The 20,886-nt window shown below is 46.2% G+C and overlaps 1 protein-coding gene across 2 annotated transcripts in view; it reads right to left on the bottom strand.

Moving 5' to 3' along the window:
• LOC139766676 (uncharacterized) overlaps positions 1 to 20,886 on the bottom strand; it is a 542,423-nt gene that overhangs the window by 344,283 nt on the left and 177,254 nt on the right. For both annotated transcript variants that reach the window (XM_071695584.1, XM_071695583.1), the window contains exon 3: positions 6,886 to 6,934. The gene's annotated coding sequence lies outside the window, so the exon portion shown is untranslated. The remainder of the gene's footprint in view (positions 1 to 6,885; positions 6,935 to 20,886) is intronic.

Below are 20,886 nucleotides of genomic sequence, written 5' to 3'. Positions count from 1 at the left end.
TCAGGGGAGGAGGAAAGTGGCGTCAGGGGATCAGGGGAGGAGGAAAGTGGCGTCAGGGGATCAGGGGAGGAGGAAAGTGGCGTCAGGGAGGAGGAAAGTGGCGTCAGGGGATCAGGGGAGGAGGAAAGTGGCGTCAGGGGATCAGGGGAGGAGGATAGTGGCGTCAGGGGATCAGGGGAGGAGGAAAGTGGCGTCAGGGGATCAGGGGAGGAGGAAAGTGGCGTCAGGGGATCAGGGGAGGAGGAAAGTGGCGTCAGGGGATCAGGGGAGGAGGAAAGTGGCGTCAGGGGATCAGGGGAGGAGGAAAGTGGCGTCAGGGAATCAGAGGAGGAGGAAAGTGGCGTCAGGGGATCAGGGGAGGAGGAAAGTGGCGTCAGGGGATCAGGGGAGGAGGAAAGTGGGGGAAGGGGGGTATTTTGCCGTGTTCCTAGGGGGGAGGAGGTGGCATACCTGCCAAAATCTACTTCAGTTTACCCTACGTCATCATCGCCCGGCTATAAACACGCCCCCACTGAAGAATTTATCATTTTTACACGACAGTAAATCATGACAAGACAAACAAACAAATGAGACGACGAGAAGAAAATGAAATACCACATATATATATATATATATATATATATATATATATATATATATATATATATATATATATATATATCTTTCTTTTCTTTCAAACTATTCGCCATTTCCCGCATTAGCAAAGTAGCGCTAAGAACAGAGGACTGGGCCTCTGAGGGACTATCCTCACCTGGCCCCCTTCTCTGTTCCTTCTCTTGGAAAGTTAAAAAAAAAAAAAAAAAAAAAAACGAGGGGAGGATTTCCAGCCCCCCGCTCCCTCCCCTTTTAGTCGCCTTCTACGACACGCAGGGAATACGTGGGAAGTATTCTTTCTCCCCTATCCCCAGGGAGGATATATATATATATATATATATATATATATATATATATATATATATATATATATATATATATATATATATATATATATAAGACACTAATCTCGAATGTGGCCATCTTATCTAATCTTATCTTATCTCACGCAGGAGTATTACGGCGTTTAAGTATCGTAGAGCGTCTGCGGTAATGTGTACACTGGGTTACGAGAGAGAGAGAGAGAGAGAGAGAGAGAGAGAGAGAGAGAGAGAGAGAGAGAAGGTGCGCGCGCGCGCGCGTGTGTGTGTGTGTGTGTGTGTGTGTGTGATCACATCGTAGGTATCTGAATTCATTTGAGAATTTCGAGTTACGTTACGTCACGTCAGAGTTCAATCCAGCCCCTGTGAATATATATACATATTTCCTTTGGTTTTTTTCTGTTTCGATTTCCATCAAGATTAATGCCTTTTCGTCGCATTCATTAAGAGCCCTGGTTAATCAGGCTTGGTTATACGTGTTGATTATGTCGCCCCTCATTAACACGGCTACCATATATTACGCCTACCACTCCTCCACACACACACACACACACACACACACATACACATACACACACATACACATACACACACACACACATACACACACACAAGAACCAGATATTTTTTTTTACTAACTCCCTCTTGATTCAGTCGCTTTTTTTTTTCCCCCAACGAAAACTTCGCCTCGCGTTTTAGCCGTAGGTCTCTCTCTCTCTCTCTCTCTCTCTCTCTCTCTCTCTCTCTCTCTCTCTCTCTCTCTCTCTCTCTCTCTCTCCGCCACTTCCCTCCACGTAACTAACAGGGGGAAATGAGTTTCCAGAAACACTCGTAACAATATTCTTCCCCCCCACCCCCACCCCAACCCTACCTTCGTTCAAGTGGCGTGGCAGGAGGAGGAGGAGGAGGAGGAGGAGGAGGAGGAGGGAGGAGGAGGAGGAAGGAGAGAGTGAAGGAGTAACGGAAACATTTTCAGGAGTCAGGAGTAAAGTAAAGATCGCCCCAGGGGAAGAGAGGGGAAGGAAGGCAAGGGGGAGGGTTGGGTGTGTGTGTGGGGGGGGGGGGGAAGATATTTCCCCTGGAAAGTCCATTGCAGCAAATTTGGGTTTTTTAGGGAGGAGGGGTGATGTCCTGGGGCTATGGGCGGGGAGAGGGTTGTGTAATGTGGTCGATGTGCGTCTAGTGAGGGGGAGGTTATGTAAGGTCAAGTGAGAGGTTGTGGTGGCGTGGGGGGTTAGTAGTAGTAGTGGTAGTAGTGGTGGTAGGTAGGTACGTATAGTGATGGTGACTGTGGCTCTGGTGGTGGTGGTGAAGGATGGTAGTGGTTGTGGTGGCCAGCTGGGTTGTCAGTTGTGGTGATGGTGATAAGTGTTGCTGTCTGTGGTTGTGACGATAAGGTGTGTGTGTGTGTGTGTGTGTGTGTGTGTGTTGGCCAGCGTGGCGGCACTGATGGTGGTGCAGCTGGTATTCTTGCTGCCTGTTGAACAGCTGCTTCTACAGCTACTACTACCACTTCTACTACTACCACTACTACTACTACTACTACCACTTCTACTACTACTACTTCTACTACTGCACAAAAGACTTGGAAATGACCCAAGAGAGTCAGCCTCGGTTAATTCCTATTCTAAAAAGCGATCTAATTAAAAATAATAAGAAAAATTGAAGAACCTAATTAACGTGCATATCCTTAATTCTAATTAGAGTCGAGGGCAGGCATGAAAAAGCTTGGAATGGAACTTAATGTCGGCGCATACATACATTAAATTCAATAGTGCATATAATTAAGAACAAACAATATATGATGAAGGAAAATTTGGATATATATATATATATATATATATATATATATATATATATATATATATATATATATATATATATATATATACCTATCTGTCTATCTATGTATCTATGGATAGAGCGATAGATAGGTATCCCTGGGATAGGGGAGAAAGGATACTGCCCACGTATTCCCTGCGTGTCGTACAAGGCGACTAAAAAGGGTGGTGGGAGCGGGGAGGCTGGAAATCCTCCCCAACTGTTTTCCAAAAGAAGGAACAGAGGAGGGGCTAAGTGAGGATTTTTTTTTTTCTCTCTCTCTCTAAGGCTCAGTCCTCTGTTCTTGACGCTACCTCGCTAACGCAAGGAATGGCAAATATAAAAAAAAAATGCTGTGTGTGTGTGTGTGTGTGTGTGTGTGTGTGTGTGTGTGTGTGTGTGTGTGTGTTCTATATCTTATTAGCTATGTCAACATGTGAACATGAGAGGGGAGGAGAGCATCTTACGAGAGATGAGATGAAGCCAGAAGGGTTGCTACTTCCATATTCCCTGAGTCGGGGAGGGTACCGGGTACGGAGGCATTGGAAGACATTAAGGCATCAAGTTACGCCAACGGTAAATGAAAAATGCAACAGATGAATGCAACGTGGTGAGTCAGGTGGTGAGTATGGTCAACACTTTCGGGTGAAGCTAAGGAACATACAGATATGGCTGCCGGCGAGATGCAAGAGCGAGGGTCTTGAGCCAGACAGCTGAGGGGTGGTGTGGCAAGCACTCCCCCCTTGGCTGCATGTAGGTGGACTGGGAGGGGGAACAGAACGGAGGAGATACTGAACAATCGGTCATATGAGCGTGGCGGGTAAGGTCTGTGGGTAAGCTTACGACCGATCACGCAGGAATCTTAACGAACGAACGGTCACACGAAGGGCATTCAAACGGCGACAGACCTGTACAGGCTCCATTCGACACTGTAATAGAGGAAGATGCAGAATTATCTTCTCTTGACCAGAAGGAATTTTGTGAGGACAAGTGAGACAGACTGCTGGAAATAAGGAAGAGGCGAAGCGAACCTACAAAAGAGACGAGAAATAAGACCTCAACGAAGATTTGGCTCGTCCTCATGCGCATGGAAGGAGGTGTGGGGTTGAGGACCGCCCAAACTTCTGACAATGGTGGTGGTGTTGGCTGTGAATGTAAAGGAGGGTATGCGTGAGGAATGTGGTATGAATGTGGGAGTACGTGAGGGCGGGGGGGTTATGTCACCGTGGTTGTTTAATTTTCTTAATGGAGAGGACGCAAGACGTGAGATGAGAGAGTGACATGTCGGGGTGGGGCAATGTGAGGTTGGGGTCCGTCGCACTGAGCCGCCGCCGCTGATGGGAGCAGCCACAGGGGCTATGCGGTAATGAGGCTGATGTGGTTTTTGGTAACAGGAGCAGAATGCACGTCGGGCGAACGTACTTTCTCCTGGGCGCTGCCAGTGGCTTTTTAGTACACATGGAGAGGATCTGGACGCTGTGAGACTTGGGCCGTCGTTTTGGAATGATATATAGTTTGGTCGTCTGTGGAAGACGTGGAGGGCCATAGAATGCGTTAACAGAAAGTGAGAGAGAGAGAGAGAGAGAGAGAGAGAGAGAGAGAGAGAGAGAGAGAGAGAGAGGGAGAGAGGCAGAACGCAAGAGCAGGTGAAGGCACTCGCTCAGTGAGGTGGGCCCTTCCTCAGGTACAATTTACCATTGTGCTTCCAGCATCTCTCTCTCTCTCTCTCTCTCTCTCTCTCTCTCTCTCTCTCTCTCTCTCTCTCTCTCTCTCTCTCTCTCTCAAGGATTTTGATCCATTTACCCAAGACTGTGTTCAATCAGCCCCGTACGGCGTCTCAGAGGTTCTGGGACCCAGTCGACTTGTGGTCGATTGAAGGCTATGAAAAGACACTGTACTGCACTGTGTCATTCTAATGTTACTACACCACGAATCTAGTGATTAGCAGTCCTACTCCCTCTACCATCACCATGTGAACACATTTACAAAAGGAACTCAGCATGAATGAAAGACAAGTGATTCTAAAATAACATGAAAAGTTGAGCCTAAATACATGTACGATATATCTTGGGTCCATATTGACGATCTAGGTGTACATCCATCACAGTAAGAAAATAATATCAAAAGTGAGTAATTGGAGTAAAGAGCGTTCTCTGTGTCGACTGTAAATGTTAAAAGATGATGAAAAAGATGTGACTACAGGAGACCTGAAATCTGACAGTACACAGGACGTATGAAAACCCTTGTATGATTTTGTCGGGACATACGAGACATGAAGTTCATATATATATATGATGTGATTATTACACGGAAGTGCACTTGGGAACTTATCGTGTTTCATTTTCCCCGTGGACTCTTAGGAATATATATATATATATATATATATATATATATATATATATATATATATATATATATATATATATATATATATATATATTGGGGTCTGAGCAATTCTACCATGATCAAAGTCTACCCAGGGACCTCTGCCACGTTATATGCAATTCCGTTGACGCGAGAAAAATGTGTGTGGATCGAGAATGTTGGTAGCGAACGCCTAAAGTCCTCTTGTACCATTGGCTTTGTAGCCCCTTAGAGTCTAATACGTTACATACTTTCCTGGACTGACTGTGGTTCCTGGATGTTATGTATCATCACTGCTAGCAACTTGGTTACTCGAGAAACAAAATATTGAAGTTCTAGTGAAGCTGGTGACGCTGTCTGGTGCTTTACAGTGTTCTGAGAGATATGTGGTGGAGGGGAAATTGGACGTGTCAAGCAAAACGTTACGATATACGATACGATACCCCTCTCCCTCCCACACTCACTCACTCTCTCCTTCTCTCTTCCTTGACTCTTTCCCTCCCTCAACCCCCTGTCCCTCCTCCATTCAGAAAACACGCGAGGACCGAACAACCCTGGCTCAACAGAAGATGGGAGAACGAAAGGAAAGAAAAAGAAATCAAACTGGAGAGGTTTTGAACTGATATGCGTGTCATAGTTTTCTATGGATTTTGTCATTACGTCGGTCCAAGAGGGTGTCCCGGTCGATAGGACCCTAGCATGTCCAAAGTCTGCGGGTCCCAGACCGTGATCCCAACCACGTGGTCTGGCGTGTAACCCAGTCAACAGATCCCGCGACGTGTCCTTCCCAACAAGAGCACCGGACGACGAAGTAAATAACGCCCGGGGAGAGAGAGAGAGAGAGAGAGAGAGAGAGAGAGAGAGAGAGAGAGAGAGAGAGAGAGAGAGAGAGAGAGAGAGAGAGAGAATCATCGTTGATCGTGACCTATGGAAGGTCCTCGTCTCTTCTTCGTCTGGAGGAGGGAATGGGAGCGTTATTCCCCCCACCTCGAGACTCAAAATTAAGCGTACAATCAGCGAGCCTCGAAGCTCTTTACCCGCTCACCGTACAAGACCTGTCTACACCGCCACGCGAGTGAGAACAAGCGGCCTTGTCCAGCTGAAGACTTAATGTCATTGGATTGCCAGAGGAGCAGATGGGAGTGGAGTTCCAGATGACGATAGGGAACCAAGGTGGAGTGAAGTCACCTCGAAGACAACCTTTCTTCCCTCCTCCCTGGAGCTTATAACATGTCTTATCATCACGGGGAAAATATATTTCACATAGAAGTATTTGCAGCGCAGTGGCGGTGTCTGGAGAATATGTATTTATATATTTAGGAGAGAAAGATAAAAATGATCACTGCTGGGAAGACTGTATCATCAAAGGTCATGTTATCAACGTCAACGAAGGAAGGAATGCAGGTCACATGACGAAGTCCTGACGTACGGACGTACGTACGTACATACGGACTTGGTCACCACACCACAAGACCCGTCAAAGGAAACAAGATTGAATGGCTCTGAAATGGTTCTTCACTCACAATGGTTCTTTCCACTGGCCGAAGCCTTTTTTGGTCCACTCTAAGGCATGGTAATGATCTGACAACAATTATCTTTTACCCTAATACATTGACTACATAACCCCCCCCCAATCCCCCTCCCATACTCCCCCGTGGCAGAACTTTTCGAAAAACGAAAAAAATAATTACTCTTTCCTCTCTTCCACGAGATGTGGATGATTTTCTTTTTCGGAAACATCATATATATATATATATATCTGACAATATAGTAGATTTGTACTCACGTGTGTGACGTGGCGTTCGGATGAATGTCCTTCTCAGTCGAGCCAAGACCTGATAGATAGAAGATATTCAGGACATTAATATCACAGAATCTAGCATTATTAAGCACAACATTCATAATGATCTCAACATCAGTCCACGTAAGGTAAAGCCAGGTTCTTTCATCATCATCAGATCTGTCAAAAAGTACACGTCTATGAGCGAGTCGATGACTTGACACTTGCATTCGGTCACCTCACATATGCCTTTGCTCACCCAACCCTTGCCTTTGCTCACCCGACCCTTGCCTTTGCTCACTCGACCCTTGCCTTTGGTCACCCGACCCTTGCCTTTGGTCACCCGACCCTTGCCTTTACTCACCCAACCCTTGCCTTTGCTCACCCGACCCTTGCCTTTGGTCACCCAACCCTTGCCTTTGCTCACTCGACCCTTGCCTTTGCTCACCCGACCCTTGCCTTTGCTCACCCAACCCTTGCCTTTACTCACCCAACCCTTGCCTTTGCTCACCCGACCCTTGCCTTTGCTCACTCGACCCTTGCCTTTGGTCACCCGACCCTTGCCTTTACTCACCCGACCCTTGCCTTTGCTCACCCGACCCTTGCCTTTGCTCACCCAACCCTTGCTTCTGGTCACCCGACCTTTGGTCACCTGACCCTTGCCTTTGCTCACCCGACCCTTGCTTCTGGTCACCCGACCTTTGTTTTTAGTCACCCCTAACCCTTGCCTTTAGTCACCCGACCTTTGCCTTTAGCGATCACATTTCTTACCTGACCTTTACGCTTGACCCTCACCCGATGAGGTCATGCGTCTTACGTGTCATGTACATATGTCTGTAAAACCTGAAGATGTGAATTAGCACGAGAGTGCTCGGGTCTTCGTGTTTCATGTCATTTTCCTTGGCGTTACCAGCCTTTTCCTGAAACAGGTGTTGTTTTGAGACTTATCTGCATATATATATATATATATATATATATATATATATATATATATATATATATATATATATATATATATACCAAAAAGACTCTCCAAATCCAACTTTTCCCAAATAGATTGGCCATCACCCTCAATGTCGCGCACTTATTTATACATCTGCCCTTGGACGGGGCCGACTGCGAAGATTTTTCTTGGACAAGTTGGGGTCCTGAGGTTCAATCTGGTCGCCACTTTAGGTAATAAAACCTGTTTTTATGTAACAAAACTGGTACCAGCTGAAAGCTCTGAATCTCAACTTTCGAAACATATGTTCCACTCTTAATATAGTGTGTGTGTGTGTGTGTGTGTGTGTGTGTGTATGTGTGTGTGTGTGTGTGTGTGTGTGTGTGTGTGTGTGTGTGTGTGTGTGTGTGTGTGTGTGTGTGTGTGTGTGTGTATGTGCGTGTGTGTGTTTCAGCCACTTAGGCATAACCAGACCGCTCGATCGTAATACCACAAACTTATGTTAGTAAAGCGAACGGAGATACGTCGTAATTTACATACCCATATGATAACAGATCATCTACATCATCTCATAGATCAGTGAACAAAAGCATCGTCGTCTTTACTGCCTCCAGACGTTGCATGAATCATCAACGATGCATAATTTTGTTACGTAATCTTGTGCTATTCTTTCTACATCATTATTTATAATCTTAACGATACGTTGATATATACTGGCGACAAAAGGGTTGACAACATGCCCTGTGAACATGTGTCACATTTACCAGCTTTGTCCGATCTTGAAAAATTGTGCTTCCATCAAGAACACCTTGAGGGCAACGTATGACATAGATGACTACAAGAAAAACATACATAAAACGAAATAGCTATGATTTCCTTCATGTCACTCAAGACATCTCCAACAGCAGGATAGAGGGTGACGAGGAGAGAGAAAGCAGACTTTAAAGATCGTACGAGTTACAATCCATTAACTGCCCTGATGATGTGCACGAGCGCTTACAAGACACAACTGGACACAAAGGAGTCGGCACGGCGGCTACGTTCCCACCTACACACACCTGCTCACGTGCGCTGGACGACACAGGGTTCCATCCTAAGCAGGACACAGAGGAGAGAAGAGGCTTATGGCTGCTGGGATACGTCTTCCTTCGCACACTCGACAGGGAAAATACACAAGACGACAAACTACAGTATGGAATCTGTCGACTCTACACAACTCAAATGAGGAAGAAGAGTTACGAAGGTGTAAAGATAATCCCAGATGACCCGCAAAGTTAAGTAAGGCAGTGCGAAGAAGCAGAAAAGACAGGAGGACTAAAATTCTAGGCTTCATAGGCGGGGCGCTCGAACACAAGACCGACACTAAATGTCCCTCTTTTTACAACACAATGGATACGTCCTCAACTTGAACACTATGTTCAGTTTCTGGTCACCCGACTCCAGTAAAAAAGACATAAGACAGACTGGGGAGAGTACAGCGACGACCTACCAAGATCATCCCCGGACTGAGAAACAAATCCTATGCGAACGGTTTAGAAGACCTACGTAGTAATGCTTTTGCCTCAGAAAGAAAATAAAAAAAAAAAAAGGGCGGGGGGGAAGACGGCTTGGTTCAAACGTTACCTGATACGAGTCTTCAATATTATAAAGGCTTTGGAAATCTTGATCTGAGCAGCTAATTAGGGAGAGATCAGTCTGATCTAACCACCAATAATGGAGACAAGACTTCGAATGTGAGACGAAGTACTTTTTTCTCGATAGAATTATGGACGTATGGAACGATTTACCAGTCAAACCTGATTAGTAATCAGCCTTAGGTCCTAAACCCATTTCATTGGCACCTCCGTAAATATAAGTTTCCACATTTTTCTCTTCTGTTTCTGATCTCCTCCACTACCATCACAAGCAACCTCAAAAGGACCCCAATGATCTGCTAATGTTTGTATCGCTATGTATAAAAGAGTCAGGTTGCCTTTGATATACAGAACCCAGTGCCCCTGATATACGGGACCCAATGTCCCTGATATACGGGCCCCAGTGTCCCTGACGGGCCCCAGTTCCCCTGATATACGGGCCCCAGTGTCGTGGATCGACGGGCTCCAGTGACACTGATGTTAGGTCCGCCATTGCCCCTGATATAGGGACTCTATTTCCCGCAGACCAGATAAAACAACAGATCCGTCTCGCGTGGTGGACGTGAATGAGAAGCCATCAGGTGAAATGCAGGAACGGCCGGCGTTAAGATGGACCGAGACAGAGAGGAGAAGGGAAGACTGAGTAACAGACAGAGCAACACAGAAGGCTCAACGGCAGACACACACAAGCAGACGTGACTGAGCAGCAGACACGAAACAGCAGAGAAGACTAAAAAGACATATCTCTGTCTGCTTGTTTGTTTGTTTGTTTGTCATTTGGGTGGTTAGAAGAAGAATAAGAAGTGGCAAAGGGGAAGGGACGGTTAGAGATGGAGGAGAAGACTGAAGCGTGTACAGGAGTATGTTGTATTTTCCTTTATAATGACATGAGTGATTATATGGAACCGCATTTTTGGCGCCTTATTCACATACCCTCGGCAGACTAGGGGTTGGTATGTATGCGTTAGTGCTGTATCTTTTTACTAAGGAGATTCACTAAGTTAAGCTGATCACTGTTCATTGTGTACATCGATGGATGACTGGAGCCTCCCTCAGTGCTGTGCTGTGTGTGTGTGTGTGTGTGTGTGTACTTCTATAGAAGGTCAAGAGACGGGGCAACACGAGTAGAAAACTCTCTCCCCACAACACACAAACAGTAATCATAACCAAGGAATTACACACTCACGAACATAAATAACGTGCCATAGATGGGGACCAAGTACTTCATCACGAACAACTGATGTCTAACCCCACTTCATTACATTCCCCCTCCCCTTCTCCTCCCCCTTACACACACACACACACACACACACACACACACACACACACACACACACACACACACAACTCGCTAAGATTCAGTTTCACCTAGAAATAAGAAGAATATGGAAACACCTAACAATGAATGTGTAGCTGAGGTCTGCAACCATCCTGGGAAACAGATTTCCGCCAACGTCTCCACCTCAGGCCCTTGTGGTGAGAGGTGGGCAGTGTGGTAAGTGTCTTGGGAGCTCTTGACCCCTGGAACACGACACTACGACCCCGGGAACACAACGATACGACCCATGGGTATAAAATGGCCCGGCCTTTTTCACACGACCTTTTAAGAATCGGGTCAAAAGCCAGGCCAACGTACCCACGAATCGTACCGTCGTTCTCAAGGGTGTCACCGTCGTGCTCAAGGGTCGCACCGTCGTGCTCAAGGGTCGTACCGTCTTGCTCAAGGGTCGTACCGTCTTGCTCAAGGGTCGCACCGTCTTGCTCAAGGGTCGCACCGTCTTGCTCAAGGGTCGTACCGTCTTGCTCAAGGGTCGCACCGTCTTGCTCAAGGGTCGTACCGTCTTGCTCAAGGGTCGCACCGTCTTGCTCAAGGGTCGCACCGTCTTGCTCAAGGGTCGTACCGTCTTGCTCAAGGGTCGCACCGTCTTGCTCAAGGGTCGTACCGTCTTGCTCAAGGGTCGCACCGTCTTGCTCAAGGGTCGCACCGTCTTGCTCAAGGGTCGTACCGTCTTGCTCAAGGGTCGCACCGTCTTGCTCAAGGGTCGCACCGTCGTGCTCAAGGGTCGCACCGTCTTGCTCAAGGGTCGCACCGTCTTGCTCAAGGGTCGTACCGTCTTGCTCAAGGGTCGCACCGTCTTGCTCAAGGGTCGCACCGTCTTGCTCAAGGGTCGTACCGTCTTGCTCAAGGGTCGCACCGTCTTGCTCAAGGGTCGCACCGTCGTGCTCAAGGGTCGTACCGTCTTGCTCAAGGATCGTACCGTCGTGCTCAAGGGGTTAAGACAGACCTATGAATATGCATATTAGAGGCACGCGCGTCGCCAACCTAGTTATGCATCCTTCACGTTGACCAACGTCAATCTGGATGTAAACCAGTCGAGTAATAAACTATAGGACGCCGCCGCGAGAGGTAAACTAATACCATCGACATGTAAAGTGGGTAAACTGGTACATCTATTACGCTATGACAACCGGCACTGACGGTAAACTAATACCATCGACATGTAAAGTGGGTAAACTGGTACATCTATTACGCTATGACAACCGGCACTGACGGTAAACTAATACCATCGACATATAAAGTGGGTAAACTGGTACATCTATTACGCTATGACAACCGGCACTGACGGTAAACTAACCTCTATCGGGGATCGGCTTATAGGTATACTAAGGGGGAGTGATGTCTGGAGTATACCAGGAGGAAGAGATATCGGAAGTAAACCAAAGGAACAAGTGTTCAAAAGTAAACCCGAAAACGAAACTGAAATATTAACTGAACTAAAGGGGAAAAGCTTCTGAAGTGGTCTAACTTACCAACGTCTAAGGTAAACCTGAAGTAAACCTGAAGAACAAGAAGTATAAAGTATACTCACAGACATCTACGGTAAACCACGTTAACCAGCATTCCTCGTAAACCTACGGGAATCGGCACCTCATTTAATCCTTAAAAAAAAAGGAAAAAAGAAAATGGGACGACAAGTAAATTTAGAAAACAGGAAGTTAGATAACACGAGAGAGCCATCAAAATCATCAGGAAATAGAGAACGTGATATTCAGGTGATCAAATAAACCCAACATGAACCGAGAGTAAACTTATAGAGAATAAACTTACGGAAAATAAACTTATAGAGAATAAACGTATAGAGAATAAACTTATAGAAAATAAAGTTACAAAAAATAAACTTAGAAAATAAACGCATAGATAAAAAACTTATATAGAATAAACTTATATAGAATAAACTTATAGAAAATAAACTTACGGAGAATAAACTTATAGAGAATCGGTGATCAAATGACACCTGGTATAGACCTAGCAGAGGCGGGAATAAATCTACGAGAACTGAAAAAAATTGCGAAGACAGTTATCTGAGAGAGAGAGAGAGAGAGAGAGAGAGAGAGAGAGAGAGAGAGAGAGAGAGAGAGAGAGAGAGAGAGAGAGGGAGAGAGAGAGATAGAGAGAGAGAGAGAGAGAGAGAGAGAGAGAGAGAGAGAGAGAGAGAGAGAGAGAGAGAGGGAGAGAGAGAGAGATGATAACGGCTTTGGTTGTGAAAAGGAGAGAGAGAGAGAGAGAGAGAGAGAGAGAGAGAGAGAGAGAGAGAGAGAGAGAGAGAGAGAGAGAGAGAGAGAGAGAGAGAGAACAGACATCCGTCACCTGAACGAAGTGAAAAGACAACCTACAACTGAACCAATAAAAACCACTGAACTTAATAAAAACCACATTCGTCAGCTGAACGCCCCCCCCCCCCCAAAAAAAAAGAAAAAACACTGAGAGAATCCCACTGTGTAAACAAATAAATCGCCCCCCCCACCAGAAACCACAGGAGGTCTTGCATGTCCCAGTTATGAGGCAGATGGGCATGAGGAGCCTCACGTCTGGTGGGCAATTAGGGTCAGGTTTAAAGGTCAACATATGTGTTGGCGTGCCACATGCTGGGCTCATGTGATGACCTGGGATTACCCACTTCAACTGGTGGTGCAGTCAGGAGGAGGAGGAGGAGGAGGAGGAGGAGGAGGAGGAGGAGGAGAAGCGCATCTACTTCACATCCAGTGCGTCGAGGTGGATGCCCATCAGTGGTGATCATCCACTGGGTTTGTGTCACTGTATTGTGTGTGTGTGTGTGTGTGTGTGTGTGTGTGTGTGTGTGTGTGTGTGTGTGTGTGTGTGGGTGGGTGTGGGTGTGTGTGTGTGTGTGTGGTCCAACTGCTCGCTCTTTGCACATATCCATGAAACGCTCTTGCCGCACATCATCATCATCATCATCATCATTAGCACACCTTCCTTTAACCCCCACATTCTCCTTTAACCCCCGAGCACCTGCCTGTCTGTATGTATGTGTATACACGAACCCTGAAGTCTCTCTCTCTCTCTCTCTCTCTCTCTCTCTCTCTCTCTCTCTCTCTCTCTCTCTCTCTCTCCAGACACACACACACACATAAGTTTTCCCTTGCTTGCGGCGACAAACACGCTCACAGACCACAAAAGGTCAAGCACCTCGACCCACGAGTGAAGGAGGTTAGGTAGGGGGAAGGTTTGTATGTGTGTGTGTGTGTGTGTGTGTGTCGGGGAGAATGAGGGAGGGACAGAGATGGAGGAGGGAGGGTGTGTTCCTTCCCAGTAGGACCATCAGGCAAGCGCCTGGGGAGGTTGTGGGAGTTGGGGGGATGAATGGAGCCAGCCAACACACACATATGTTTCTTAAAGAGCAAGTGTTGTGCTTGTCCTAAATTTGGCCTCGCAGTATATACGGGTCCAACACTCTCTTATGCTTTCAGGAGTCCTCCCTCTGCTTGCTGCCCATGTTAGCAGTGGCCTGGTCGGACGAGAGAAGTGTGTGTGTGTGTGTGTGTGTGTGTGTGTGTGTGTGTGTGTGTGTGTGTGTGTGTGTGGGTGTGTGTGTGTGTGTGGGTGTGTGTGTGGTGTACTGCGGACACATTTGTCAAGGACCAGAAGCTGTAAAGACTCGAACAAATTACGGTCTCTAATGTACAAAAGAAAAGCTTTATATCCTGAACACATCTTTGTTCGGTAAATAACGGATTTACAGAACTGTATAGAAAACGTAGCTGTAAATCCCTTTTCAAGTGGCATGCTCAGGCCAGGACTCAGAGAAAACGGGGTCTCTCTTGCCTCTTTGTTTACAAAACAATATCCTCGCCGCTCGTGCTGCCATCTGTTGGCGGAGGCAGGACCCGCCGACGACCGGGTTGATTCTGGAGACTAAGGACCAGCTGACCTGGTGTAATGGGTGAGGAAAGACCCTTCTGACCTGGGTGTCGACCTGCTCCTAGATGACGAACACCCACACACACACACACACACACCCACACACACACACACACACACCCACACACACACACCCATACACACACACACACACACACACACACACACACAAACACACACACACACGAGAGCATTTAACTCCAACATAAACTAGGACAAACCAGTTTTTTTTACTGCCTTATACACCACAGCTGTGATGACAACAGATGGAAAAACTTGAAAAATAAAAGACAAATTCAAATCAATAAAGACAAAAATGAGAGAGAGAGAGAGAGAGAGAGAGAGAGAGAGAGAGAGAGAGAGAGAGAGAGAGAGAGAGAGAGAGAGAGAGAGAGAGAGAGAGAGAAGGTGGAATTCAATTCAGAGAGGCGGAAAGACTTCCTGGGGCCTGTGATGTACGGGCCTATGACGCGCGTCTCTTTAACGGAGTCCTTTATATAGTAAGGCGAGAGGAGGAGGAGGAGGAGGAGGGAGGGAGGGCTGGCGGGAGAGTGGACAGGAGAGAGAGAGAGAGAGAGAGAGAGAGAGAGAGAGAGAGAGAGAGAGAGAGAGAGAGAGAGAGAGAGAGACCTCACTCCAGATTATCTTAAAGATACCAGAAGACATAGTTAGGCCTAGGATGATGGATGGGAGGCAAGGTGGGTGGGTTGGTGGGTCTACCTCAGTAACGCCTACGTAAATAGATGAACAAATAGAAAACGGTTTACCGAATGCAGGCAGCAGCTCTGTTGACAACCATACGGTTGAGGGTTTACGTCACAGTGACGTCATCATAGTAACTCGTTAATTGACCACAAAATAAGCTTAAGATCAAGGTCGGGCTGGGTACTTCTTACTATTTGGAGAAGGACACGAGTGGAGGTATACAGCACAAAGCAGGAAGTTTTACTGTGGAAATTTTTTTGTGGTTTATATTTCATACATTTAGTGGTGCTTCGTTGAAAAATATGTGATATAAATTAACATATTGGTTGAACTCAATATGTGATGTAAACTTATATATGGGCTAAACTCAATATGTGACGTAAACTTACATATGGGCTGAACTCAGTATGTGATGTAAACTTACATACTGGTTGAACTCATTATGTGATGTAAACTTACATACTGGTTGAACTCATTATGTGATGTAAACTTACATATTGGCTGAATCAATATGTGACGTAAACTTACATATTGGCTAAACTCAATATGTGATGTAAACTTACATATGGCTTGAACTGGAGTAATACTGTGATGACGTAGAATGTATCTAAACGTGAACATGAAGTGACGTAAAGTTACATACCTACTGACCTGCAGTAATGCTTTGCTGACATATGTGTTAAATGGTGAACATTGTGTGATGAATACTGTCACACTGGTTACAGTAATGTAGCGGTTGATATACACATGACTGTGGGAAAACGAAGCTATGTGCTTACTTAGTTGTGCACATGTTCATGTGTGTGTGTGTGTGTGTGTGTGTGTGTGTGTGTGTGTATGTGTGTGTGTGTGTGTGTGTGTGCGTGACTCGTCAGAGGTTGATCTCTGGAGGTGATATATAGTTCTGGGTCACAGGTGAAGTGTGTGTGTGTGTGAGAGAGAGAGAGAGAGAGAGAGAGAGAGAGAGAGAGAGAGAGAGAGAGAGAGAGAGAGAGAGAGAGGATGGAATCAGATAGAAACTGTGGTGGGTGTGGTGGCGGGTGGGTGTGGTGGGGTGAGTCACTTGGCCACTCCTCACACCTGTTACCCTTCATCCATTTCCCCTCCCCCACACCGGTCCCTCCCCCCTCCTCCCTATCTCTATCTCCCCCCCCCCATCTCCCTCCTCCCCCTCCCAACCTTTATAAACAAACACGCCACAAGATTCTAGGGCACGAGGCGGATTTACACACACACACACACACTCACACGCGGAAGACACTATAACCCCAACAACAAGATGGAACAGGAAGCAGGCCACAGAGAACACTGGGATATCGAGAGAGAGAGAGAGGAGACATTACCCGAACACAGAAAGGGTCATGTCCCCACATAAAGCTGGTGGTCCGGATGAAATTTCATGATGTGTGCTGAAGGCATGTGCAGATACGCTTGATAAACCACGTGAAATAGTGTTCAAGATGTCGCTGGAGAGAGAGAGAGAGAGAGAGAGAGAGAGAGAGAGAGAGAGAGAGAGAGAGAGAGAGAGAGAGAGAGAGAGAGAGAGAGAGAGAGAGAGAGAGTGCCGAGGGATTGGAGAAGGTGGCAAACTTCAGGCCCATCAGACGAGTTTGGCCTGTAAGGCACCAGGAAAATAAATATGATGAGGAAGCATACCGATCATGTTCTGCAGGAGGGTAGGGATGTCATGTGTAACGAACGTCTACGAGAGAGTGAGCTCTGTCCTGGACAAAAGGGAAGGCTAGGTGGGTTCTCTTTTTCTTTTCTACATCCAGACTGATACATGGCATTTGACACTGTACCGCATGGAAGGCTGATTCAATAGCCGGATCACCAGGCAGGAATGAGGAACAGACCCGTTCAGTGGATAAATTACCTTTGTGGAAAGAGGAGACTTTTCGAAACGGGTGGGGGTCAACAGTGGAGTGCCCCAGGGCTCTGTCATGGGGCCATTACTCTTCTTCATGAGTTATGTAAACGACATGGCAGCAGCTATGGGCTCCTGCTTAGTATATCTGCGGGTGATGCAAACCTCACAAGGAGAGTGAAAAAGCAAGGACGATTGCATCGATTCGCAACGGGACCTAGACAAACTCCAAAGTCGGTCTGCTAAATGGTTGATGAAATTCGACACGAGTAAATGTAAACGCAAGTTAGTGAAGATGGGACACAGTGAAAGAAGGCCTCGATGTGAAGACATTCTAGCAGGACATAATCTGTGGGAATCTGTGTGTCAGAGTGACGTGGGAGATGACATCGTCCCTAACCTGTCGCCAGAGTCCCTCATTCGGGGACAAACTGTTTACTGGAAAATATCAAAACATCTTTCAAGTATATGGATGAGTAAATATTTGGGAAGCTGTTCACATCCTACATAAGACCGTAAGTAGTATGTGCCTCTCACATATAAAGAAGCACAAAGAGCTAACAGAGAAGGTCCAGAGGAGGGCAACAAAGATGGTACCATGATTAAGAGAGCTGGGTTATAGGGAAAGGCTAAAGGCCTTATATTGGCTCAAATTGGAAGGAGGAGGAGTAAGGGGTGACCTGATCATCACCCTTAAGGTAGATGACGTAGACAAGGAAGAGTTATTCAAAAGATGTAGGACTAGAACAACCAGAGGACACAACATGATGATAAGCAAGAAACTTGTGAAAAAAAGATACAAAAGATATAAAAAAGAAAAAAGTACCCCTGTAGTATTGTATAGGAGTGGTGGACGACTGACCTCAAATGAGATAGGACGTGGTCAATGAAGTGAGCGTTGGTCTAAAAGGTTATTTGACAATAAAGGATGTTCAAGAGATAGGGTCCCACGAGTGTACAAGTCCCTCCCCGTACAGAACAAAAAGGTAATTTCGGATGGGACGCGCATCCAACCAAACTAAACAGGGAAAGCTGGGGCGATCAGCACCCTCGTCAGCTGTCTAGCCCCACCATAACCAACCAGACGCGAGGCTATACCCTCTCCTCAGCCTCCTAACCCAACTAGTACCAACCGAACATACGACTATCCTTCTAACCCAACCAAACGGAGGGCTAGCCTTCTACACAGCCTCTCGATCAACGAGACAGTCTGTTCTTAAGAGTCGCCAATCTAACCTCACTAAGACTAGCCATAGGGCCATCCATCTAACCAGCCTCTCAGCCCATGTAAAGCTAACCAGGCTAGGGATTACAAATGGCCCGGCTGTCACTCCCACGAGACAGGTGGTAACGATGTACCACAAATTGTCGTAATAATCACATTAAGGATTGCTAATTACTGTCTGGGGGAGGCGGTGCTTCCAGACCTCTTTCCCCGAGGGACCGAACACTTGGAGGTACGGGGTGTGGAGGAGGACCAGACACATAGGGGGAGTGTGGGGGAGGACCGATACACTGGCAGACAAGCATGTGATAGACGCTTAAATCTTAGACGTTTGTCTCCCTTTCTGTCGTTTCTCTGTTGGTGCCACAGATGATGCTTACCTGTACACCGTTCATCACTCCATGACCCACTGGGTCAAATTCATCTTGGTCATTTATAGACTGTATCCGACTCTCTGTACATCTCCTTGTTGTAATGATCCAGTAATCTTGCTTACTCTCGTGTCGTCAACGAAGCAACTGGTGATAAAATCTTTCGCGTCTCTGTCGATATCTGACATCATTCTTAGTATGAACATCGCGGCAAAAGAAGAAGAAAAAAAAGGCCCGTTCCTTGTGTCAGCCGTTGATACAACACATCTACACAAGACACACCTCCCTATGCTACTGCTTCAAGCTTTATGGCAGCTGAAAACTCTTCGATCCATCGTCTAATCTTAAGTCTGGTGTTTCGTTTGGCTGTTCCTCTGTAGCAGCTCCTGTGGTTTATTTGAGGAAACACCCGAGTCAAACCGAGGACAGAACACGTCCATTCCCTCTCCCTCTGCGCTGGTGTTTCGTGTAAGTTATCGTGATGAGTTGCTCATTGGATTCGTGTACGTTTTCTTGAGGCAGATCCATTTTGGTCTTCGTGTATGTATATGATGTTAAAAGATGCTCTGGTCTGTGTCCTTTTCTCCCTCTTTTTTCAGATATCTCTAACTACGTGTGACGTCATGCCAATTGGACTGTGTCGCTGCTTACGTAACAGCTTCAGTCCTCCACCGTTCATTGGTTGACGTTACCATTTTACGAATGTCTGTTACCTGGCTCTCGTCCATCAACACGACCAGGTTTTACTGCTGCTATTTTTTGTTGTCATTCTGGGAATATGTCCACAAAATTTCATCCAGTCCTGGGGTGAGCTCTCGCCGACTTCCTCAATGGCTCTGCCTATATCAATTTCCGATATCTCAATGGCTACGTATTGTTATCATGTCGGCTACGCAACTAACCTTATAATTTCTCTTGCACTTTTGAGATGGATATTCTGTGAGTGTGTGTGTGTGTGTGTGTGTGTGTGTGTGTGTGTGTGTGTGTGTGTTTTCCAATCAACATCTTGCGTATTTTCTTGGGGTGATTTTTCGTACTTTTCCACTGCTTCAACGGGTTCGATCCTTGATTTCTCGTAATGTTCTACGTTCATGTACGAGAACAGGTACTTGCATGCGGGGGTTCCTGTCCGTCCCATGTCACTCTCTCTCTTCATTCATCCTCATTTTTTTCCTCAGTAGGAATACATTATTTCCTCATCAGCATTCCTCATGTTCTTAATAACATCTTTCGTTCTGTATTATCTCAATACTAACATTTTCTACATTTTCACTGCTCCTCTTCCATCTTCTCTTCGTGCACCATTCTCTACCTCCTGGTCCCTTCGTCACGCGCTATTTATCGTATGTGTTAAGATTAACCAACTTATCCTCTGTCTTATCTTCTCACAGAATGTGTTCGTGTTTGCCTCCGTCTTACTGAAAGTCTTAAAGCCAGCTTGCATCGTAGATCCGTTCGTCAGTGGCTTTCTAATATCATTCAGGCACCGTGCAATTTCATATTGGTTATCTTGCCATCTTCAGGCGCCGCGTCAAGTCCATATTCGTCTATTTCCCCAAGCTGCGTGTCGTGGTGTTCGTTTACAATACAGTGAACTAATGTGTTGTGTCACACACGCCCCTCTGTACCTTCAAATAACGTCATGTCATATTAACGTCACCTGGGTCAAACTGCCTCATACTCCATACAGTACCTGGGTACTGCTAGATCTAGACAGCAACGGGATACTGCAGGATACATTCAGTATCTGGATACTGCTAAACGCATACATAAAATGGATACTGCAAGATTTATACATGGCAACAGGACACTGCTGTATTCATACAGTGACTGGCTACAGTAGAATACACGTATTGAAGGATGCAAAATACAGGGATTCTCCACGGCCATGTGCAATGAAGGAGATGTAGGAGGAGGATCAACAAAGATGCTAAAAGAAAAGAGTCGCCCATCCCGGAGTTGCTTAACGAGAATAGTGATCGGGTGTGTTCAACTAGAACTTCAACGAGGAAGTTCAGTGAGCGTATAGAGCGAGGATGTT

Source organism: Panulirus ornatus, chromosome 58 (assembly GCF_036320965.1).
Source record: "Panulirus ornatus isolate Po-2019 chromosome 58, ASM3632096v1, whole genome shotgun sequence".
NCBI lineage: Eukaryota > Metazoa > Arthropoda > Malacostraca > Decapoda > Palinuridae > Panulirus > Panulirus ornatus.
This window is presented reverse-complemented; position numbering and strand designations above follow the sequence as displayed.